Here is a 24,928-nt window from a genome sequence, read left to right as displayed (position 1 = left end):
TGTAGTTTCGAAACAGCTCTCCAATTTTAATGAGACCCGTCTATTTCCCCGCGATTCTGTCTCCGTGTTACGGGCTGCCTTTGTGTAATTATATTTTGATTCCTCGAGCTGCATGGTCCTCCCCTCTTTTCTTTCCCCTTCTATACCCTTTTTCTCCTCTCTTTCTCTCTCTCTCTCTTCCTCTCCCTCTCTTGTCCGACGTCGTGTACACCCCTTCCCACCATCTCCGACTCAACCAAGCGCGTCCTCGCGAATTCTTCCTTTCCTTTTCTGTCCTCGCCAGTGATGGCGCAGACTCGTTGTGAATGCTAATACATCCACCTTTTCCTTTCTCTTCAGCTCTCCTAGTTACCACGAACGACTCGGATCATGGCAGTCCACCCTTGTCCTTCTTTCCTCTTTCACCGATGCCTTTCCTCGAGAGATGCTTTTCTTTTTTTTTTCTCTCTCTCAGTCTCCTCGTACTTCTCCAATTTGTTCTGTCCCACAGATCTTCGTAGATTGAGTTACAATTCAACGCAAATAGAAAACTACTCCCGTCCTCGGGCACGACGAAAACTCTCTTTGCATTCTCTTTATTTCGGTGCAAGCTCCATTGGACGGTACTTCGGCTCCTCGGCATCCGTACTTAATTACCGGGTAGTTACGATACTTTGGTCTCCGGTGATCGAGGGTGCTCCTCCAGTTTCCTCCTACTCCTTTGTTTCACTGCCAGCTGCTCCGTATTTGCAAATGAACCGTATCCTTCTCGGCGAAGGAGGAAGAGAATAATTGCAATTTGTAGATCTTTCGAGGAACCTGACTTAACTCTTCAAATTTCACTTTTCCTCTTGAACATGTAATACTTTTATTCATTCCACAACGGCTCTCGACTTTGGCTATCGGATATATTTCTCGGGTCGAATCGAATCTTTCGCGTGCTATCTAGAACGCGGCGATATGTGAAAGATTTACAGAACAATGACCTACTACGTGACGTTCCAAATCGATAAGCAATTGATCCGATTCGAGCGTCCCTAATAGATCTTGTCGTTGGGCAGGAAAATCGAATAAAACTTTTGATTTCGTTGTCGACTACGGGAATAGATTCGGCTGAGTGCTCGATGGAAAGAGCGAGAGACAGAGAATCAAAGCACTGCCACCTTTTAGCATGGCGATCGTACTCTGCGCGCTAGGGTAGATTTTAAAGAGAGCGCGTCTATCGATTCGCGCGTATATCGATTTGAGCGATAACTACGAGTTTAACTCTCGCGAGCAGCGTGTTCGTTTCAGCGTATTTAACAGCAGTGTACAGAGGTCTCAGCTGTTGGGGTGGCTGGCACATGGGGACCATGGCACACGCCATTACAATGGCAACGAAGCTTTTCCCATCCTCTCTCTCCCCTCCCTCCCTCTCTCTCTTTCTCTATCCCTCCAATCCAGCCGTAATTTTCCCCTCACGCAACACAAGGTGCACGAGTCTTGTCTGCCTGTCCGTTCTCGTACGTGGACCTGTGTTATCCCATTTTTTGCCACAGGTCTTCTCTTCTCTTTTTCTCCCGGGGTGTACTTCTTGTTTTTTTTTGTCTTTTTCCTTTCTTCTTTTTTTCCCTACCCCTTCTTCCTTTGTTTCTCGATTCTTCTCTTTATCTTCTACTTTTTCGTCTCACTCAAAAAGAGTAGAAACCTGCTCCCTTTTTTTGTTACGACCACCGGATCGATCAGGTGTTATACCTACGTTTTGCCTTCTGGCTAATTCAAAATTGCTGGTATTCAAACAGCAAAAAAACGTATTCAACGTATCGTCGAACAAAAGTTTCACGTTTTATCTTTGTCAGGAAATGATTAAAAATGTCGATGCGGATTAGCATATTTAGGAAATGTATCGAGCGAGCGAGCCACGATTCCATTCGATCGTGTAGCACTTTCTTGACATCGTTCTGCCGGAAACAAAGACGTTGTTACGCAAACGTTAAGAGCGATTTTCATGGGAAGTAAGGGAAGGTGGTGCGATATAAGAGTCTTGCTCTCGAAAAAGAGGGGTTGCATTCGCGTAAGAAGGATTTGTGCGATAGGAAGAAGCTAGACGCTGGGGAAATAAGGTAATACCACCGGCTTTGTCTCGATCGGAGGCTAGGCGAGTTCGTGTAAAGGAAAATAAGGGTGGCAGAGTTGTATAGGGGGTAGTTGCTAGGTCGTATAGTCTTCTTCTCAGCAATGCGCCTTTTGGCTACTCTCCTCTTTCGTTATTACATCGAAAGGAAAAAGAAAGAAAGAAAGAAAGAAGCACGCGAGGTTTTTCTTGCCGTTCGTTCTTTTCTCTTCTCTTCTCTTCTCTTTTCTCAGCATCAAACTAAAATTACACTCTCGCGCTGTGGCGGCGGTGGCTGCGGCTGAGGCAGGGGTTGCCGGGGTGGCTCTGGATACGTTGGAAAGAGAAGAAGCCGTCCTCGAAAAATTCCGGGCCGTCGAATGCGAAGAATAGGAATTCCCAACGAGGCGGTGCTTGGAAGGATCCCGAGATGGGAAACATAAGCTGCCGATACATTTTCTAGCGTTGCCTCGTTCCGTTTGCTTCCTACCGAAATCCTCGTTGGGTTTGAGACCGAACTATATCGGCGTCGACGACGACGACGACGACGACGGCGTTCGGATTCGTTTGCGGCGGAACAAGACCGTGTCAATTCTTCGAACGGAATTCGCTTTCGTGCCAGCTCAAGGAACGAATCTGAATTTCATCGTGACGAAAACTCGTTTTAAAATAATATCATGCGAAAGGGAAATTGTTAAAAAAGTTCCTCTCGAGGTAAAGCGCGTTTCGGTGAATTCGGTAAATCATCTGGGGGACGACACGTACCGAGCCAAGAGCGGATCCGCATCTCTTTCGTTATTTTCAATTCGTTAATGCATCGAAGAGTTTCCGCAGTGTCCCCGATCGATCTTTAATAAGCGTTCAGCTTAGCGAGTCGGGATCCAAGGTGCTATATAACCAGTAGGATCCTTGGCGATGGTAAGGTACGAGGAAGCGGGGGAGGAAGAAGGTGTAGGAATAACGTAGAACGCGTTGGCTAGGTCAGGAGGTTCAGCCGTAACAGTCGATAAGGACTTGCCAACCATACCCGTTAACGACTATGTAAATTGACGTGTCTATTTATTCAACCGGTCGTAGTCTCGAGCCTTTGCCAGATGAAGACATCAGAAACGAATTTCTTATAAATCTTCGGCGAGGGGCTCGCCAACGGGAATAAGAGGAGTTTTTCGAAATCAATGGGGGAAATATTATGCTAATATCAGGGACGTTAATATTCCTTTCTCATAACTTTGCTCGCTCCTATCTTTCTTGAATCCATCTCTTGGAACGTTTCATCGACGGATGTCATCGTTTCCGCGGATCGTAACGATGTACGTCGTTTACGTCAGGAGTCAATCGTAAATAAATTTACTGCTCGCCAAATCGTTTCTTCGATGGGCACTCGATAGGAGAGCGGACTATCATAACGCTCTGTTTGAGCATTTTATTGCAATACTAAAGTAGGTATTGATCCGAATCCAAGAGAATCACGAACCAAGGTGCTCGACGACCATCGATCCGTCGTAGAGAAGACGGAAGAGAGGAAGAGGAGAAGGAGGGAGAGAATGGGAGGAGGCGGGGTAGAGGGTAATCATTTTCCGTGTCCTCCTGCTTCTCCTTCTCTTCCGTCGGTTATCCGAATTGAGTTCGAGGGGGTCTCGTAGTAAAGTTGGGGGCTAGGAGAGGACACAAACACCTCCTTTCGAACATCGTAGAGTGGGAGGAGGCTCGGTAGGCTCTGCTCGGCGAAGAAGAGAACGGCTGGATGAAGGAGGAAAGATAGAGTGATGTATAGACGCGCGCGCGTGTGTGTGTGTGCGCGCGCCCGCGCGCGTTGTGTATGTGCGCGCGCGCGTGTGTATACATTTACACACATATACATTCCTCTCCCTCTCATTCCTGTCTCTCCCACCGTACCTTTAGCTTCTCTCGCTCTTGCTGCCTCCCGATCTCTTTCTCTCCGGAACGAGAGGATGCATGAGAGACTGCTCCAGACCGTGGAGAGCGGAGTGAGGGTGCTGCCTTGGGGTTCATTATTCAGGGCTATTGATTTCCATCCACCTTCTACCAGTAGCCCACCCAACGGTACCGACGACCGAGAGGAAAAGGGAAAGAGTCAAGAAAGTGATGGAGAGAGAGAGAGGGAGAGAGAAAACGAAAGAGAGACGACGAGCGAGCGCTTTTTCTCGCACTGGTTTTCCTTTTTTACCTCTTGTTCCATTCTCTCTCTCTCCCCCCTCTCCCTCTTCAGTTTCGTACATTTTTCCTTTGACGCATCAACCTACATATACGTCCGGTATGCACTTAAACCAAGTGTCCTACCTACGACCGGTCGACCATCGTAAGCGATTGGTACCTTTCACGTGTAAGCCTATCCTTTTGATCTCGCTGATTGCATTGCAACTTTCCGAGGGAACGATCCTTCGAAAACGAGTGGTACATGGCGCCCGAGAAATCCGTAAGAACCACCGTCATTCTCGTCGTCGATTCTTCATCCTAGATTCCGTCGATTTCTCCATCGTCCCTTCTCTTTCGAGTTAACCGAGTTAGTTGGAAACTCTCGGAGGCAAAACTTTCTACCCCTAACGACGGGCCAGCGAAAGCTCCCCGAGCTTTCTTCTCGGAATCCCTCCTTCGTGGTTTTCTGCCTGTAGAAGATCACTCGAAGGATCGTGGCTAACACCGCGGGAACGAGCCACTCCCGATCTTTTCTCCCAAAGAGCTCGCGCGGAAACTGTATTTTATTACCGAGACCTCGAGAAATTCGACCAGAGGCATCTTATCTTTGAAATTCTATATCTCTTCTCTTACAGTCGCGACCGTTTAAAATGTGATCGTTTCAAAGAATTTCTTTTACATACGTTCGGTACAAAAGCCAGATTGAAAATGTTGTTTCAAAGCCAAGTCATTAAGACGATTCGAGTACGGAGCTTTTTCTTTATTCGCCAGTTACTTTTACGGTGATTTCAAAGGATGGAATCTCGCGCGGTATCCGGCGCGGTATCCGGCACGTTTTTGATACGTTCGCGTCGAGAGCTCTTTCGCGAGGAACGTTTGACGCACTTTTTCGTCTCTTTTTTATTTTCTTCGAACTCGTCCGAATCCCGAGAGCAAATGTTCGGTCTATCTTTTGCATTAGCCAAATCGATCGGGAATCTATTATATTTAGAGAAAGAGAGAGAGAGAGAGAGAGAGAGAGAGAGCGAGCGGGAGGGAGGGAGAAAGTTATAGGGACTCGGTTAAAGCAGCCGAAGGAAAAGGAAAAGGGGATGCTCTTGGGTGTAGGTCGAATCGTTGGTAGTGCCATGATCTCTTCGAGCGTATCCTTCGTCGCGTAAGGTAAAACCCCATTACGTGTTAGCTCCTCCGTCGACGGTTAAAGCGTTACTCGGTCTCTCTTCGTTCGTGTAGGTGGAACGGAGTAGGTCTGGCTTTAGGTGGGTGGGTGGTATAGCGTGGTATATACAGTGATACCGGCATAGAGCGAAGCAAAGCGTGGTGGAGAGAGGAAAGAGCGAGGGAAGGCTAGAATGAGAAAGGTATATCGTGTCGTATGCCTATAGGGATTGCAGCGCCGCGGGCGCCGGCGCGAAGCGGTCGCTCGCGAGACCACCTCCGCGTGGTGGGCTCGTGACGTCAGCTATCCTCAGTGTGCGGAGAGCGACCGCAGTGTACACCATCTCCACGTTTTGGCAAAGGAGGTGGCGTCGTTGCCGAGTGCGCTATTTCCCACTCTCTCTCTCTCTCTTTTTCTTTTTCGTCGTACGATTATCTGCGAACAGATTGTTTTTATTTTCTCGCCATCCTGCGCGTCCTCAGTCTTTTTTCCCTGTGTGTGTGCGCGTGCCTCTGTCCGTCTCTCTCTCTCTCTCTCTCTCTTTCTCTCTCTCCCCCACATTCTCCCCCTCTGTATTTCTGTTTCTATCTCCGTCTCTATCTCCTTCTATTCCTTCCTTCTCGATCTCCAGTCTCCTCGATCCGTGATCTCGCTCACGCGTCCTTCCACTCCTCTTGCGAGTTGTGTAGATCGTCGATCTCCGCGGTTATCGTTGCCGGTGTCGAGTTGGGTTTGGGGGGGGGGGGCTTGTTCTCAGCGAAAGAACGCGAGGAAAAGTCGAAGGTTGGTGCGAAGCGTATCTCTCTTCGAGTCGAGGGAAACTGAGAAAAAGAGAGAGGGAAAGGAAAATAAAGAAAGAGAGTCTGTAAGAAAAGTCACGTTGATTCACTCGTCGCACGAGCCGGTGGTCGTCGGCCCGCTCGTCGAACTTTCGTCGTATCACCTTGATGAGTACGCCGACGACGACGACGAGGTCGACGGGGAGAACGACAGCGGCGAGGACGGTCGGTGGTGGTTCTAACCACGCGGTCAACTCCAAGCCGGCTGATACCTAGCACGCGAAGAACACGGTGCACTCGTTCTCTCACCGCGTGCGCGCGCGCGCGTTTTCTCGCTCGCTCGCTCGCGTTCGAGAGAACGATTCGTCCATTGTCAGTTTTCCAACGTAGAGAGAGTGCTATCGCGAGGACACGTGGGACGCTCGCTACGGAGAGGTCTTCGTCGTCATACCCTCGCGTTCACGTGCTTCGATTCCCAAGTGTTTCTTCGCTTTATCCGATCGGCTCGATGTATCGCAGACAAGAAGAGGAATGATCATGACGATGACGATGACGCATCTCAAACGTCATCGATTTTCCACGGACATCTTCCGGAACGATTAGCGAAAGGACACGCTTGGACCGTCTATCAAAGACAAACGGTTTATCTTCCTCGTTGTGCGTTCTTGTGCCTTGTGAAACTATTTTTCTTCGTCTTCATAGGATTTCCGGGATCCGCAAACACGCGGAATCAAACAGGCAGCGTGGAGCGCTCGGCGATCGTGTGGCCGCGCGCCGCGGACCTCTACCTTTACCAGCCAGGTACGCTCTTTTCATCGCGATCGCCAAGGATTCTTATCTCTTATCTCGCGCAAGGTAAAACGACAAGGAGTTTTTCGAGGGCCTAGTTTCGAGACTTTTGAAAAGAAAAGCAAGAAAAAAAAACAAACGAATTGTCCTCGCGATCGTATGTCAATGCGTACGTCGATATCGCACGAGCAAGCGAGAAACGTGTAAACGCGCACACGTTTCTTTATCTCGATGATTCTTCTTCGAGGCTAGTCTGCGCGAATTTTTAATCTTCTCCAGTTTCGTACAAATCTTGCGTCCACGCTTTTCTCTCTCTCTCTCTCTTTCTCTCTCTCTCGATTCAACGTAGGCATAGTTATAAAACGGCCGCTCGTAAGGCTCTCGAGTGGCTTACTCGAAAGCACTTTTAATATTCGCAAGTTCCAACCACTACTCATACGGGTGCCGCATGACAGCGCGTGCATTAAAAAAGATGGCGAAGAACTTGCGGTATGCCGGCCCATTCTTCAGTGACTCCGCAGCCGCGAGCTTTCGCCGCTTCGTCGGTGCATTCTTGCACAGGCACGAGCTTTGCCAAGGCATATTCTAAGTATGCTCAATAGGATTCATATCCGGTGACAAAGTGCGTGCTATTTTTCCGTGACGTCGCGTGCTTTTCAACATTTTTCCTCAGAATTCGTTCCATGTACTCGGGCTCACGACGGTTTATCGTTCGAACATCGTTCACGGATAAGATCTCTATAAGACGTTACTACGTAGACAATTGATCTTGTAAAAATGACGTAAGAAACTATGTCCCCCAAGAATTTCCAGGAACACGTTTCCCGTCTAAAAAGTATATTATTTTCAATTTTGTGCAATCTATTCTCCTATCTCTGGCGGCCATCTCCTTTCTGCTATCGCGTTTCGGCGATCCATTTTAACGGAGTCGACGTACGTCTTCCTACTTTTATCTATATACGTTCGTGTGTACCATATTCTTGGACTCGAGATAAACTCGGACGCGATAGTTCGCGCCGATGCAAAACCTACGGCGACTCCTCGAACGAACGAATAAATTCTTCGAAGAAAAATCTTAACAGGGTATGTCGCTTATTTCGGACGACGAACGGAGAAGATTGCGAGGGATCGCGAGGGAAGCCGATTAAATTTTCGCATTTTAGTGGCAGCACACGGAGGTATAGCTAGTGCTACTTGAGTTTTGGTTTTGGCAGCGCTTCCAAGAGCTGTGTTTCTCCTCTGTATTTGCAATCGAGGCAGGTTACAGCCTGACCCGAATCCTTAAGCTAGACCACGGTCACGGGATGCCCCGACAGGCAGGCACGTAGTAAACTACACGCTAGGCTGTGCCAGGAGCGTCTTCCTTCCTTCCTTCCTTCCTTCCTTCCTTCCTATCGCTCTCTCTCTATCTATATCCGTCGTCCCTTTACCATCCTTACTACTTCTCTTTCCCCCTTTATCTTTTCTCGTCTTTGGCTCTTTACTCAAATTTCCTCTTATTTCGTACTCCTCGTCTTTTTTCTTCGAGCTACCTTTCGTTTCGACCGATACGAAAATACAAACAATTCCTATTACGAAAGCGGAATAAAGTTACACGGTCGTTCGAGGATTCCCAAAGAGCGAACATATTTTTCGAGTCACCGATCACCCACGTAAATTCCGAGAGCGGAGAGAAATCACGAGATTTCTCGTATCGTTTCTCGAAGAGTAGACGAACGATATCTACCTCGTAGAATTTCAAAACGTACTCGAAACGCTTGACGGAGCAACGATCGGGGAGAGTGAGAAGCTCTTCCAGCAGTCTCTTCCCTCTTTCGGATCGATCGGCAGTGACGCCGAACGCGCCGTTTAATGGATCTCGTCGGCCTCACGAAATTTGATTCTCCTAACACGCTCGGAATACATTTTTGATGGAACCGATCGGCCGAGTTGGCCAACCTCGCGACGAAAAAGGGAATGGAAAAGAGGCGAAGATATTCATAGGCAATTTGTAGACGAGCTTGTAGTTACGTGTTTTCTCGGCTACTTGAGGAGTCTTTCATCTGTCCCCCCCCCCTCTCTCTCTCTTCATCAAACCGTATTCTCGGATAACACCCCGGAGAGTTCCTTAGTATTCCGAATGCATTTCGACCGCGATGTTGGTAAAGAGTCGCACTTGTTGGCATCGAGGGACACAGGGGACATCGGACGTGTTGGACATTGTAGAAAGAGAGAGAGAGAGAGAGAGAGAGAGAGAGAGGGAGAGAGAGAGAGGGAGGGAGAGAGGGAGAGAGAGAGAGAGACGGAAGCGCAGACTATAGCGCTACGAGAGGATCGTACTCCGAGGGACACTGGAAAGCGAAGTGAGTGCACGGTGGTCAGCTCAGAGGGTCCCTTGGGAGATTTCTGGACCGCAGTCCTAAATCAGGTTTTATTCCCTTGTGGAGTCTCCGACGCCTCAGACCTTCTTCTCTGGCATTACCGTTTCTCTCGTCAAATCCATTCGTAATGCCGAAGAAATGTAAATTTGTTTTATTTAGTATCACTTGATTTACTTTTAATCGAGTGAGAACAGCAATCGATTCGATGATCGTATCATTTTTATTATAAGGAATGAAACATCGCGCATTTGAGTTAATCCGAAGGTATATGCTTCGAGATAAATCGAAGAAAGATTTATTTTCGCATCGAGGATTCCCGCGAACGAAGCTCATCGCCAACTCGAAAGTGTATGCGAACACACACACATACACACATTCGGATGTACAAGTTACGAACGAGGACCGCCTTTGTGCCATTACAGGCGGAACATTACAGAAAGAAATACTCGTGCTTCCAGTCCGTTTCGTTTTCGTATATGCAACGCGACGGCGACCTATGCTGCCGTCACGCCCATAAACATAGATCAAGTTCAACAATGGGTCGCCGGTAAACGTATTGACATTTTATACTTCCCTCCAACGCTGACTGTTCGCCTATGCGCGACCGTACTCTCGGTGCGTTAGTCAAACTGCAATATCAGGACAAACTACAGGATACGAGCGTTCTCTTCGCGATTCTCTTCGCGACGTTATCTTAATGGAGGAGAACGCGTGAACGTTCATGAATCTTCGATAACTTTGAAACGTTTCAATCCGAAAGTTACAATCAGAAAAATAACGTTTCAATCAGAAAAATAAGTTTACAACGCTAGAAAAAATGTTTTATCGAGTACGCCTCGCCGAAATGGAATTTTCAAAGGTTTTGTTTAAGACGAAACGCACGCTACATTTTATGTTTTAATCGCGAATCTTCCTCGTCGAACTTTGCGAAGAAACGACGTGCGTTCAGGACACGTAGACTTTCCCAACGCGTTTCTCAACTCGAGATAGGAACGAAGTTTGGCGATAGATCGGCTATATTTGTCAAGTTCTTACGACGACGATGGGAAACGGAATCGACGGTCAATACACTCGATTAAGTCGGTGATCGGGCTAGACTATTTCCTCGGTTAAGATCGTTAAGACCATTTCTACGTCGTACACCTCATATTGGGTTAATATGGCGAAAGTCCTAGGAGGAAACTCTATGCAGAATTGTGTTACTGGAATGCAGGAACGTCTGAACGTAACGCCTCGTTCCATTTAGCCGAGTATAATATTAAAGCGAGCAAATGCGAGTACTGTTGAAGTAACACGTGACACGTTCCAATACGATATGTAATTTTGTTGCTTTTTCTTCGTCTCAAAAAAGAAACAACATCGACGTCTTCTTCTCGACCACGTATTTTTTTTTAATACGCATCGTATCAGGATTGCTTCTCATCGATCGATATAAATTAATAAAATCGAGCTCGACGAGAGGTTGTGCCGAGCAGTCGGCCTGTGTAAATTCTCGGAATTCAACTGTGCGAATGAAGGGTAAACAAGCGTGTTTTGATACGTACGCCCCATATGAAAGTTTCTCTGACCTATATAAATATGTACTTAAGTAGAATTCGACTCGACGCTCGGCACACTTAGCGGATGGTTCGATTTCTTCTACCTTTAGCATTTTCGATATATTTTTCTTGTTCTTTTTTTTTTTTTTTTAACATTCCATTTACTAACCTCGAATACAACGTTTTAAAGAGAAAAAATATGATGCTCTTTAAGGATGTCTTCGTATATCCACCACAACCCTCGATGTGCGTTCATGTTTTAAAGATGTAGCTTCAATCGCAATCTGTCGGAACGCGAACGCTCACGAGAACCTTGAATGTCGCGAGACTCTGGTTCCTCTTTTCACTTGGCGATTCGTTTCTATATATTCTCTCAATCCCAAAAAAATGTTTTCCTCCTCTTGTACAGAAATGAACGGGTATCGACATTCTTTCATGGCATTGTCGATGAGAAACGGCTTTCACACTCTGCGTTCTCGTCTCGTCGCAGCGGTGACTTTTCATGGCACGAACGGTATTTTATTTGTTGCGTCGCAATATATCGCGCGCGTTCCTTTCAGAGTTGGAAGACTTGGAAGAGAGAGAGAGAGAGAGAGAGGTAGAGAGAAAGAGAGGAAACGCGTGAGGGAGAGAGAAAGAGAGAGGAAAGAAAGAGGCAAAGGGGATAGAAGTGAGAGAGAACGTGACTCTCATTCACGCAGGCAAAGCCGTGCGAGAGAGCTCGTACTCTCTCGCATCAAAAGCAATTTATACGATTATATGCATGGCGCCTTCAATGCACCTTAATCAAATAAGCCGAGCCAAGTCGACGACGACGGTGGTAGAAGATGCCGGCGAGTAAGTGAGAGAGAGAGAGAGAGGGGGGGGAGGGAGGGAGGGAGGGAGAGACAGAGAGAGACCGAGATACAGAGAAGGAAGAGGGAGACATTGAAGATGCTCTGAATCGACGTACTTTGAAACGCATCGCCTGGAAAATTTTCTCCTCGATCCGACTGTGTCGCGTATGTCACTTGCGAGAATAACAGATTGCCTCGCTACTTATCGTCGCGGAAGGGACTGAAATTGTCCGATTTGGAATTTTTCGAGCGGCGGAGCTTTCGAAATCATGTCTTGGTTCGATTAAGAGATGCCTGGAAAATTATATACGACTTATCCTTTAAAGCAAACAACGAATTTGTAGAACACGACGAAGAGCAAACGCGTAAAGAGATCCTTCTGGATATATCGTATTTATCGTTTGAGGATATGTATCGCGATATTAACTATAAACAACGAAATCGATCGTAAAATGGTGACACTGGCAGGTGACGGAAGAAAGTTTTCCTCGCACCGTTCGGGCGTTTCACGTCGGATCCGTTTACACCGTCCATGGAAAATGTTTTCGAATACCACAAGTTGGAATAGGCTGCTGGCGACGGTAGAAACGGTGCCAAAATCTCAAGAGAAACACGGCCACCTCTCTCTCGCTCTCTCTTTCTCTTTCTGTTGGCTTCGCTGAGGTATCCTTCCTATTCCGAGCATCCCTCGGTCCCCCTCGCTTTGTTATGTTAATTGTTTCAAACTCAGGGCATCATCGCTACGTTTATTTTCCATTCTCGTCGCCTTCCTTCCTTCCTACTATACCATCCCGTCCCACGTTTTCGCCCCTCGAATGCGAGGCTGCTTTAGGATTCTCTCTTCTAGCAAAATAGAGGCACTCTATGGCTTATCCTAGAATAAGAGAGAGAGAGAGAGGATCCCTTTAGCTCGATCATGTATTTCACAACACATGTCGCTTCTCTTTCTGCAGAAATCGCACGATTTTTTTAACGAGCCAGAATATTACGATATAGACGCCATGGTCCATTTACACTTTAGCAGCGTGTAAATAGGATAACGCGACTCTGCCCGCTTTTTTATTTCTGATACAGCCCGTGCGCCCTTAGTAATATCGGATGCTTACCATCTGTATAATTTCCATTCTACTTTCCATTTTCTTTTTCTTTTTTCTTTTCGTTCAGACTTTATACAGCGATACGTTCAAATATTACAGCCGCACAAACTTATCGTGCTAAAAACCTTTGCGAAAAGCATTTTATATTCGTTCCGTCACTCGCGCGTGTCCGAAGATACGTTTTCTTGCCTCGAACGTCGATCATCTTCCGCATTAGTTTGTAAACGCAACGAAGGTGATAAGATCGACGGTATCGCATATATTTTAATGTTTACACGTCGGAATGCGGTGTGCGAAAACCGTTATTACAGTTTTAATTAAACGAAAATTATATCATTTCATACATTCTTGATGCGAGGCTGAGCGCGCTGGGGCATACTGACGTATTCAACGTTAACTGCGCGCCATCCCAACGACTCCATCTCCCTATTTTTTCTCTTTTTCTCTTTCTCTTTCTCTCTTTCTTTTCTCTTTCTCTCTTTGTCTCTCTCCCTCCCTGTTTCGAATATCATACCGCGCCATGCCTCCGGAGACTGTAACCACAAACTTTTGTAACATTCGCGCAAGTTTCGCCCGCTCGATTCGTATCATTTTTTTTTCTTTCGCCGTAGGCTTATGTTTAATTGTTGCGCACAAAGTCGTACTGCCGTTGTCTTCTCCCCGCATTTTCTCGTTCGCTATTACGGCGGATCGTAGGGGAAAAATGTTGCAAGGAGACATTCGACGAGCAAAGTCGAGAAATCTTCTCGATAAACGTTGCATCGGATCCCACGAGAAGGACCTTGATCCGCGTACGTAATATTTTTATTCCGTTTCGGTCGATACTCCTCGACCACGGGAAATTACGAGGCAGGAGGGAAAACTAGAGGACGAGTGGTACGAATAGATCGAAAAAAGTGTTGTAACAATATTATTCTCGGAAAAAGCGAGCTTTTCATTTTCGTCTATGACTGCGTTCGTATATGACTTCATATGTATGTAGATTCGTTTCACGCGTGGTATGCAGAGCGCTCGCCGTCGTCGGTATTTATGCTGGAGCGATAAATTCAACGAACGTCTCAAAACGAGGTTAGAAATACGCGAGAGAAAACGTTTTCGCATACATACACTCGGCTTTTTCCTTACCGGAATGATAGTCTGCACTTTTAACTTTTCTCGCCGCGAAAAGCGGACCCTTTCCCGCAACGAGCATGAGATTCCTATCTCGCGCTTTAAATGCGAACTCTTTCTCCGGATCTTTGGAAGGGTTGGTCGAAGGAGAACGTCGGCGAGGGAGGACGATAAAGAATTGCCAAAGGAGATCGTCGTTGAAAATTTCTTTATTTTCTCACAAGAGGACATCGTAGAAATGCCAAGAGCGTATATACGACAATACGCTCGACGACCACAACGATTCGATATAATTTTGTCCTTGATGGAATCGCGATTTCGAGAAAGGAAAGAGGAGAGGAGAGAAGATAGATAGATAGATAGGCAGAGAGAGAGAGAGAGAGAGAGAGAGAGAGAGAGAGAGAGAGAGAGAGAAGAGAAAAGAGAGAAGAATGCTTCGATTTATTTCACGGTGCTTCCAGCGCTACTCCCACCTTCACTCTTCGCCCTATCATCGAAATGGAGTCGACCTATGATCGCGTCGAACTAAATTTCACGTTTAATTCCCGCGTTCTAGGAATTGTAAAGGCTGTGGCAAGCGTATACTGCACGTCGTTTAGGAAAATGCACCGGGGGGATCAGGTGCGCTCATTCCGGTAGCTCGTCTCGTTAATTCGGATCGAGGCTCCTTGGACGAAATTGTGCCTTAATTTGAAAGCTTCGTAGCGTCCGTGTACAGAGGTATGGTAAGGCGTGGTGTTCGGTCAGCCGCTTTCCCTTGCCTTCTCTGGTAAGGTTGGGCTTTCCCTACTCTCCTATCTCTCTTCATCTCGCTTTCTCGATCTCTCTTGAAGAGAAAGGGTAAAAGAGGGAGAGAGGAGACGCCTTTGGCCTTTCCTGTAAGGGGTGACCGCAGGATCTCGGGTTGGCTATCGACGTTGCTTGGGTTCCGCTGTTCCGAAGGGAAGCGAAGGAAGGAAGGCCAAGGGATTGCTTCGTAGTCTGGTATCGGGTAACGGACGGCCTGGCTAACACCAAAGATGTCAGCACAGCATAATATTATCCTAGATGCCCTCCAGTTCGGAATTTACTCAGAGATGCATAAGCCAACGGTTAACTAATACTGCTCCTGTCTCGACCTCTACATCCCGGAAATAGTTCGTCCATAGCTACTACTACTATTCGCTTCCCTACTGTTCTCCCTCCCTCCCTCCCTCCCTCCCACTCTCCTTTTCTCTCTCTCTCTCTCTCCTCTCTCTCCTCTCTGTAATCGACCTTAGATCTATGACGAAGAGTTCCCGATTGATTTCACAGATTGCTCGGAGAGAATGGAATTCCTAATTGACTCGGAAGGAATTGTGGGGTTTATGTTTTACGTTTGCGTGACAGAGAATACACTTGATATACCGTTTGATAGCGGCAAGAAAAAAACGCTCGTCGGATAAAACTGCGAATTATGGAAAGGTGAGAATGCGGGTTTGTTTCGAGGCAATGTGTCGATCGTGAGGGTCTGTAGGTCGTATTATCTCGCCCGCGGTTCAATGGAATGAACCGAAACAAAGGCACCACCGAGCAAAATAATACCGACGTTCAGGAACCAAGAACTAACCGAGAAAAGAGATCCCGACGTAATTGTGTATGAGAGCGCGCGCCCCTTACGAGATCGTGCAGACGTTTTATAGACGTTTACGTCTGTATTGGAAAACGAGCTTTCGTGTGAGAGCGAAATGAGGAGTACGCGAGGGTGGTGGTGTCCGCGAGGAGTGGAAACAATGGGGGAAATAAAATAAAGCTTACCTCGTAGAAGTGGGAGAAAGAGAAAGAGAGAGAGAGAGAGAGACAGGGGAGCGAGATAGAGTACGTTTATTCAACGTAAAGCAAAAGAGAAAGAAGAGTTATGAGGGACGAGTAGTCTAGAGATGGGGAGAAAAGAGGGTTAAATGTGCTCGGCCGTCTTTTTCGATTTTAGCGCGTTGAAAGGACGCTTCCTGAATAAATAATTCCTCCTATTTTGGTCTTTCAAATGGGCACTCGTCAAATTTCCCTAGTTCGAAGTTACATTCGACCGTTTTTTTTTTATTTTGTTTCGTTTGGTATTCTTTTTTCCTTTTTTTGGTAACACCTCCCACTAACTCCCGTTGTTTGTCGATAGCTCGAATTGAATCGTTACCGAAAATACGTGAATCGCGAATCAAGGTGAGCGGCGGCAGCAAGTGGCAAACACGGTTTACGTGCTCGCCCGCTTTGCTTTCAATTCCACTTTCAAACTTTTCCACCCGTCGCGTACCACTCAAATAAACGTTATCAGACCGGCTATTTGTTTCTCACCGAGACACGACATTCGTGCGGCACGTTTTAATGCAGTAAGAAGATATTCACAGGCACGCATGAGTCTCGTTTCATTATTCTCCTAGGCACTGATCGAAGCGCTCTGTTTTTCTCTTTCCCTTTTTACCATCTTGAATAAAGATTACTCCCATTTATTAGGTTTTATCGACGTTCTACATTGGTTTACCTTTTAGATTTCGGTCCACAGATCCCGTACCTATAATGGTTCAACTTCGTTACGCGGCCAAGTTACACGCGAAAGAACGTCTGTGAAACACTGCCAACTACATACATTATCATCCCACAGTTTTTCTTTTTCCCAGTTGGTTTCTTCAATCGATTTCTGAGCACGAACATTCGTTCCTTTTTCTCTCCCTTTTTTTATACCACGATGTAGTAAAGAATCAGAAGCTTCAATATCGCTACACCGAAAATACCACGATCGGCTGATTGAGGCCAAATGAAAGAGAGAGAGAGAGAGGAAGAGTGAGAGAGTTTGCGAGAGGGAGAGAGAAAGGAAAATAAAAGGGATAAGTGCGAGGACACAGAGAGAGAGAGAGAGAGAGAGAGAGAGAGAGAGAGAGAGAGAGAGCTAAAGCCGGGCGACGACCTCGGTCACCCATAAGCCCACCTCCTCTTTCTCCCTTGCTCACGTCACCAACATAACCACCCTTGGCTCCGATCAATCTGGCGTCCACTCAGCCATCGTCCTCTCTCTCTCTCTCTCGCTCTCTCTCTTCCCCTAGGTCCGTGTACAATCCCATGCACAGGACTACAGCAAGGATCTGCCATGCACTAACGTGTTTAGACTTAACGTTGCGTCAAACGGTTGTCAAAATCGGTAATCCGCAAGTTCTGCTCATCTATCTAAGCTTTGTTATCCGTGTATCAGGAAGTCGGTGACGGATCGTTATACACCGAACATCGTGTACACACCGACAATGAGATACGAAGTGAGAGAGATGAAGAGAGAACGGAAGGTAGCGATTCGTACCGCTTTTCACCTGCATACAATTAATCGGGTTAATAAATTCTCGGTTACGCGCGAATTTCAATACATCTGATATACTTTCTATAATAACATTTGCGAAGAGTTACAACCTTACACGACGACTAATATATCTCCAGCTTTCCTATTTCGCCGGGCCGTACGTCCAATGGTTTATATATTTCTCTTCCTACCGTCCGATGATCTATCTCTTTCGATATTGCTCGTCCATCAGCCCGCGTAAACCCAACTTCTGAGGGTAGAGACAACGAGTGAAGAGAATAAGGGGAGAGAAAAAAAATAGGGAGGGGGAAAATAGAAGAAAAAAAAAAAGAAATAAGGCAGGATAATATCATATATAAGTCGAGCTTGCGGACAGAGCCACGCCCTTCTCGCCGGCGCGATAGCACGATTTCATACGCGTTTGAAGTTGGTTTGAGGCCAGACCGATGTCGAGGAAGGTTGGCTGGCTAGCCAGCCCCAGCCTGCCTGCTGCCGCAGTCGGCCGGCCGTCCATGTGCGGCAGTCCGCTTTTTGGCGAGCGACCGGACAGAAATGTTGTTTAGCTTGATTGAACTTTCAGCGCGGGGTCCGCTCTCAAAGCACGATGCCCGCTCTGCGCCCGTTCTCTGCCGGTATTCCTCTCTCTTTCTCTTTCTCTCTCGTTCTCTTAACCGCGTTCAGCTATATCACTCCTCCTCCTCTTTGCCTCTCCGCTGACGAAACCTCGAGTACCCACATGCCGCCTCCCTACGGTTCTTCCCACCCTTTCAACACTCCCTACTACATATATCGTCTATATAGAGATATACACCTCTTCGAACGTTTGACTGTTTCATACGCGATACCCGCACGGTTTACTCGGTTAACACGATGAACCTTGATCGAGCGTATTCGAAAAAAGGTTCTGCTCTGCTGCGGAATCTGCCTGGAATACAGGCCTAACCTCGTCGAGCTATTCCTCTCGATAAAATTCCTTTAAATAGATATCTCTATTCGTATGTATTTTTTTTTATGTATACATATATAAAAATATATATATATATTTTTTTTTCACTTCAGACGAATCGACTCGATTTTTCTCTTAATGATTCGCACGTGGAAAATTTCTAATTTATCTCACGGTGAGACGATTCTAGTTTTCATTTTTACGTACTTTCGCTTCGTTGCGCATTTTGTACAATACGGACGGTTTGGAAAAAACGTTTACTAGATCGATGCTGTAAATGTAAGAGACAGAGAGGGAGAGAGCTCGCCAAGATCAACGCATTCATATTGAACGTTGCGAACGTTCTGAATATTCATGCCATCGTGTAGGAACGTTGCTGAATGGGTTGAGAAAGGGTCCGGTAGGCAGAGATGAAGAAGGTATGGGAGGAGGAGTTAGTTCGTCGTATGGAAGAGCAAAACGTGCCTTAATGCCTCGATGATGCGAGCAAAACACATCGCGGAGGACTTTGTTGCTCATAGGTCGTGCTAGTCTTGCCTGCGATCCTGCAAAGCCTCCTGTATTGAGCGTCCGATAATCTTCGACTCCATCTTACTCGACAAGATCGGAGGAAGAGAGAGAATCGGGTACAAGAAGCTGTGCTCATGGTTAATAGATATTTATTCTTTGTATCAACTTGCTAGCATCTCTCGTACATGACCGTAAAAACGACTCGAGAAATGTGAACGCGCGCGCGTTCATAGAACCATTTTTTATTTATCTCGTGTCGATCGTGTAAACTAGTAAAGAAAAGTAAACAGTTTTTTTTTTGATCTACGACCGATCATACGGCAAATACAATTTATCGTGCGGAAAGTCACGCGAATTTGATAAGAAAATTATATTTACTCGGTGTAGTAGCTTATGCGATATGAATGGAGGAGAAAACGGGAGATTCTAGCAGCAGTAGCAGGAACGTCCAAAGCGAATTTATTCGATATAGGCTCGTGAACAGTAGGGATCGGATGGTACTGAGATTACCCACCAGCCCTTACACTGCGCATACGTCACCTAACGCATGCATCGTCGTGTACAGGAGCGAAATTATCTATTGATTTTGAATGGGTGGCCACCATGGCGGATTAGACTGACCAGCAGGTTGCGGTGATTGAGGCTGTGTCTGGCCTTCTGCCCCGACCGTCCGCCAGCTTTATCATGCTCTCCCAGCATTGGCGCGGAACACATGTAATCAGCCGCCGATCAGCCAAACACGAGGGCCTGACCAGCCGCATATTATTTTGTGGTGAACCACGGCTTAACCGATGGACGAAGAAAAATGTATGGTCCCACGTGTTGGTGCGTGTTCGAAGGAGAAAGGGCACATGTACGCCGATCGAAGTCTCAACATTTTCCTAAAGCATATTTCAGCGGTTTCCTCGACGGATTTACTGTCGAACTACGAACGTATGAAAATCGAAGAAATTCGTAAAACTGCGTAAAAAAGCGAATACGAGGAGTCCTTCGATAAACGCTTATCCGTTGCAGTTAGATAAAGAAACGAGTCTGAGAACTTTAAACACCATTTAGAGAAACGAAACGAAAGAAAGAGACGAAAGGCGTGAACGAGAGGAAGCGCGAACGAAGAGGTAAAGGAATAACGAGCAGTGCGAAGCAAAGACAACTGGTGGTGATACGATGGCATTGCCACGAGTCTCGAAATTGGCCCGCGGAAGTGCGATCGGCGCGTTAGTCTAGCACGCGAGATAAACGTTTTCCTGGGGAACGCCAAATAACCAAGAGTCCGCTGATTTATCGGCGAAATTAAAGAACTTTCGAGCCGGCATTCCCAACCCTTTCTCGTTCCACAAAGTGGCTCTAATTAAAAGACCATAAAGAGCTGGAGCTTCGCGTAACACACACTGCTACTGTGGAGGGTTCACGTGCAAGAGAGACTACGACGATCACGACCACTACTACGAGGAGAGGAGAAAGACGTGATCTTCGCACGACGACATTGCTCGAGGGCTTCTGTTACTACTGGCTGCTTGGATGTGAGAGAGGGTTTAGTTGAGGCGAGTGTGGATTGTCTGGGAAAGTACGACCGTTCCTTTCATGTCCGTTCGTTGGTCTAACGGGTGTTGCTTAAGAGTAGCGGAAAGACAGATGCGCGCGCGCGCGCGCGCACGCCTGCGTTTGTTCCGCACGCGTGTATGCGCGCGAGCCCTGATAGCAGACCAACGTAGTTCGAAAGAAAAGGACGAAGGGTTGGCGTTCCACGCGCAAGCGGCAGAAATTCGCGGAGGGTGAAACATGGTCGAAGGGAATGCGCCCACGATAGGCTCGCATCCCTAATTATTTCTTTCTTAGTTTACGAGTAACGACTGTATAACCGGATCCCATTGTTTAACCGTTAATTTTTGCGAGCTGCGACTATCGCGTACGCGTCTGGCATTAGTGGCACGCGAACTGTTTTCCCTTGAGAAAGAAGAATGAACGTGCGAGTGGTAACTCGTTTTCTCTTCTTCGTCGGTACGCCAGACAGACGTAATTATTTGTCTGCGCCTACTTCCGCGAGAACTCTATCATTCGCGACCGGCCGCCTTTAAATCTCTTATTATTGCACTCGCATCAACCAAGCGAATACTTATTTTGGCCGAATCTATCTCGTTTTTTTTTTTTTCGAAATTATTCGATAGCGTCCTAAACGAGTTTAAGCGACGATACTCGCTGTTTCTCTCTCTCTTTTTTATCGTTCGTTGTTTCTAAATCCGAAGCGCGTATAAAGCGGAGCAGTGATGTAAGAACCATCGTAGCGGGCTCGACCCCGTCATTGAAACTCGTAAGCCTTCTCTATCGTCGCAAAGCCGCGTATTCGCATATGAATAATCGTGGTGGATGGGTAGTAAAGCAAAGAGAAAACATCGAGGATAGTCGTCGTTTGTATTCCTGGAAGATACTCTTACGAAGGATAATGGAGAGCCAAAGCATGAACGAGACGGGAAGGAAAAAACGAGAGGAAGATGGTACGCTAACGATCTCGCGTCTATTCTTGGCTCGTTCGAGAGAACTCTACCAATGGAAAAAGTTCTTCGTTCTTCCGCGACATCTCCAATTTCGATTGGCCCCGAACGCTTTTAAAGCTTTCGCACAGATTCGCATACATGCATAGGTACAGAGAAAAGAAAGAGTGTCAGAACTCGACGACAGTCGCGTTTGTATTATGCGTGAAAGCGACGCGTCTGTCTTGGCGCTTGTCGAGATATCGCCAGGCTCGAAACTCTTCTTTATCGATCTAGAGAGGCTGCTCTCGGCCCCCTTGTATTTCCAGTGGCGGTAGTACCATTATCTCCGGCGTCGATACGCTTTTAGGCCGAGAGATCTGGCGCCTTCCTCTTTAACGAGAAGAGAGATGGAACGAGCGAGAGAGGAAGTAGGAATCTTCGAAGAGGAGGAGAAAGAGGGAGAGGGGGAGAGAGAGAAAGAGAGAGAGAATGGAAAGAGAGACTACCGGTCTCTCGGTCGTCGTCGTCGTCGTCGTCGTCGTCGTAGCCATCGTTGTCGTCATCGTCGTTGTCCACGTCCCGTGGGGTAGGTTGCTGTTTCTACTGCGCGTACATTTGTTATCTCTCCTTTCGAAACGCTTCGAGATGGAACGAGATGGAGCGAAGGCTGTTTCACGGTGGCAATGGTGGGGTCGGGACGAGGCGCGTTGCTTCGAATAAGAGACAGATCTATAGGAGCTGGAGTATGAGGAAGAAAAGGAAGCGCGAGCGAGCAAGACACAGCGAGCAGAGGCAGGCAAGTAGGCAGGCAGCAGGCAGGCAGGCAGGCAGGCAGGCAAGCAAGCAAGCAGGCAAGCAACGAAGCGTTACCTATAGTAGTAGTAGGCCGTGGCTGTATTGATCAAGACAAGGCGGGACGGCGGAGCCTCCTACGCCTCTATTTCCGTTGTTGCCCCTGTTCTTGCCTCCTCACGCCTACGAGAAAGCCCTAGCTCCCTCCATGATCCCCCGTTGCCTCGCCACCGCTTCTCCTTCTGCTACTTCTCTCTTTTCGAGCCTACCTCAATAAGCATCGAAGCTAGGAGCAAATCACCACCACCAGTCACCGACGCCATCACCGCTACCGCGCCACGATTTTCCACAGTGGGATATCGTCGGAAACCGCATCGAGTTCCTAGGATCCACTCATTTTCGGATCCATCCCCGCGGCGCTTGGCACCGAGTTAAATTACCGTCTTCTTATTCCACTTTATCTCTCTTTCTTTTTTTCCCCTCTTTTCTTTTCCTTTTCCTCTTCCTTTTTTTCTCCTCTCGATTCCTCGTCTCTATCTTTTTCTTACACGGGCCACACCCTTCGTTTGATCGCTTCATTCCACGGCATCGAGCTTGATGTTCTACGGCCGGATCAGATCACGAGGAACGACAGAGTTCTTTGGCTTTGTTGGCTCTGCTCTTGCGATACGAAAATCGTTTCTCGACTCGCTAGAACGCTCCAGGCGAATCGATTCGTCCTCCGCTAATGATCCGCGATCTTTGGAATTATTTCTCTATGTAGCCCTTCGGGCGATCGCGCCTTTGTCTTTTGTTACGATAAACGCTTACCCGGATAAAAGAGGCAATCGGGTTTGGTTATGTACTATTAAAAATATTCCTTGTTTATTACCACAGATCGCGCGTCTAGAAGAGATCCCGAAAAAAATATCGAACGACACGCTCGCGATAACGCGTTATCCGCCTTGCGATAAGGATTAGTAGTCGATATTTCGAGGGTATGCGCTAGAAATATGGTACATCGCAACGCGTTTCGATAAAAAGCATCGAATCGTAGAAAAACCGTATGCTCGTGTACGTAAACTAAGTACGAGCTAATATAGGAAAGCCACGGGTGCGGCGGTGGAAAAGGGGGGAAAAGATGGCGTATATAGAGTGCGCCGTTCGGGCCGGTCACAGTCGGCGACTATTTTACGCTCAGCTGCTCCGTCGTATCTCATTTTTCCTCGAGCTCTTCCGAGCTTTTCCAAGACTTTCTAACCACGAGAAGGTTTCGGCTATATCTCAGAACACAGTTTTGCCTACTCAAGATGGCAGAGCGCGTGACAGCTGTTTCGTGAAACACGGTCTTTCTTTCCCTCTCTCCTTCTCCATCTCTCGTTCTTTCTCTCCTTCATTCTCTTCCATTCTCTTCCTAAAGAATCGTTTTTCAGTGCGTATTTCCTTGAATTTACAACCCGAAGAAAAATCTGTCACGTCGTAATTTCGAGTCGTTCCTACAAAAGGAAAAAAAAAAATTGTAACGAAATTCGAGGCGTGTATTTTTGCGAACCGGGAAAACGCATGACGGACCGCGCGAAATTATATTCTCGTATAGAGGGTGGCGCAGTCACAGAACCACCCCGACTAGATATTATCGTTAGTCCGTTCTACGGGCGAACGCGAATATCCGGACGAGTCCAATTTTTCTGTGGAAGTCACAGAAAATTTTGTTATCTCGCTCGATGTCGCACGAGCGACGAAACGACGGGGAAAAAAATGTATACGCGCGTAGCACACGCACACGCACACGCACACGCATAAGGATACATACGCTCTCGTGCTCGGATGGAATTGTACGTACGAGGCGCGAACGAACGAGTTTACGTTTCACCCGTTGCGGATCGAGTAAATGTAGGGAAAGATGAGGGATTGCGGTTTTCAGGTCGGACAGAGAGCGACGAGTATGGCGAAGAGAGGAGGTGCAGGAGATGGCGGTAGCGGAGGAGAAAGAGGAGGTGGTGGAGGAGGAGGAGGAGGAGGAGGAGGGAAAAAACTTGTGCGCCCTCCGCGTGTTGGACCGTGCGTGCTCGTTTACATACATAAAGTACGCGTATGTTTCTTTGTGAGCGCGTGAACGCGCGCGCGCCTCTTCTCCACCCTGGTATTATATTTATGCGATACATTACGTATTCGAGTAAATGACACGTGACTTGATTTACCGACACCGATGGCAACGGAATAAAACGCGACCGGATGGATACGCGCGATTTTGTCTACGACCCCGGCAAGGGGATACGTGTGTTCGTCTGTGCGCGAGTCGGATGGCGAGCGAGCGATTATAGTATTTGAATTTTAATAGGCCAGTTCCGTTGTTAATTAATCACTCTCTGTCTTTCGATATACTTTGTTTTTCTCTTTGGACATCATTAATTCACCTCGACACGAGCTTCGTTCGCTTTTCTCTTACCTCCTACTATCTCTCTGTCTCCATCTCTGCCTCGTATCTTTCTCCTCCCTCTTATTCATTCGTTTATCTTTCTCACTGCTCGGCTCGACGTAAAATTTCGCTCGTGTCACGTGCCGATGCTTCCGAAACGATAAAAGCTGACACTTCCGCTAATTGTTTCGTTAAAATTGCCATGCTTCTTCTTATTTACTTTTAGTAGCAACGAAAATACTTTCCTACTTATATACGTCCGTATATACATATATACACGCATTATATATATTTATATTCGTTATAGATTCGACGGGTATCAAAGGGCGTGGAAACAAAGCCGACGCACGGTCGATGATTAGAGCGGATTACAATCGAACGTTTCTATAAAAGGCCAACGTCGGAAGCGATCGCGTTTCGGATAATGATCGTGCATTAAATGCCTTACCTTTGTTGCCGGGCAGTTAGCTCGTGCGCAAGCACGAAAGAGAGAGCGAGAGAGAGAGAGAGAGAGAGAGAGAGAGAGAGAAATTGTTGTTGGTAATGCTCGTTACGTTGGCGCGATATCGCGCCGATACCGCGCGAATTGTAAAGTCATAGGAAATTGTAACGCGCTA

General features: G+C 47.1%; 1 protein-coding gene across 3 annotated transcripts in view; it reads left to right on the top strand.

Moving 5' to 3' along the window:
- LOC122633679 (CUGBP Elav-like family member 4) overlaps positions 1-24,928 on the top strand; it is a 469,576-nt gene that overhangs the window by 4,356 nt on the left and 440,292 nt on the right. Inside the window, exon 1 of one of the 3 annotated variants that reach the window (XM_043821886.1) lies at positions 6,145-6,967. The exons of 1 other annotated variant lie outside the window; for it this stretch is intronic. The gene's annotated coding sequence lies outside the window, so the exon portion shown is untranslated. Of the gene's footprint in view, positions 1-6,144; positions 6,968-24,928 lie in introns of those variants that run through there. One more of the 3 variants, XM_043821885.1, reaches the window with a different exon arrangement.

The sequence above is a fragment of the Vespula pensylvanica genome, chromosome 13, assembly GCF_014466175.1.
Source record: "Vespula pensylvanica isolate Volc-1 chromosome 13, ASM1446617v1, whole genome shotgun sequence".
NCBI classification, from domain to species: domain Eukaryota; kingdom Metazoa; phylum Arthropoda; class Insecta; order Hymenoptera; family Vespidae; genus Vespula; species Vespula pensylvanica.
Note: the sequence above shows the minus strand (reverse complement) of the source record. Positions and strands in the feature narration are given on the sequence as shown.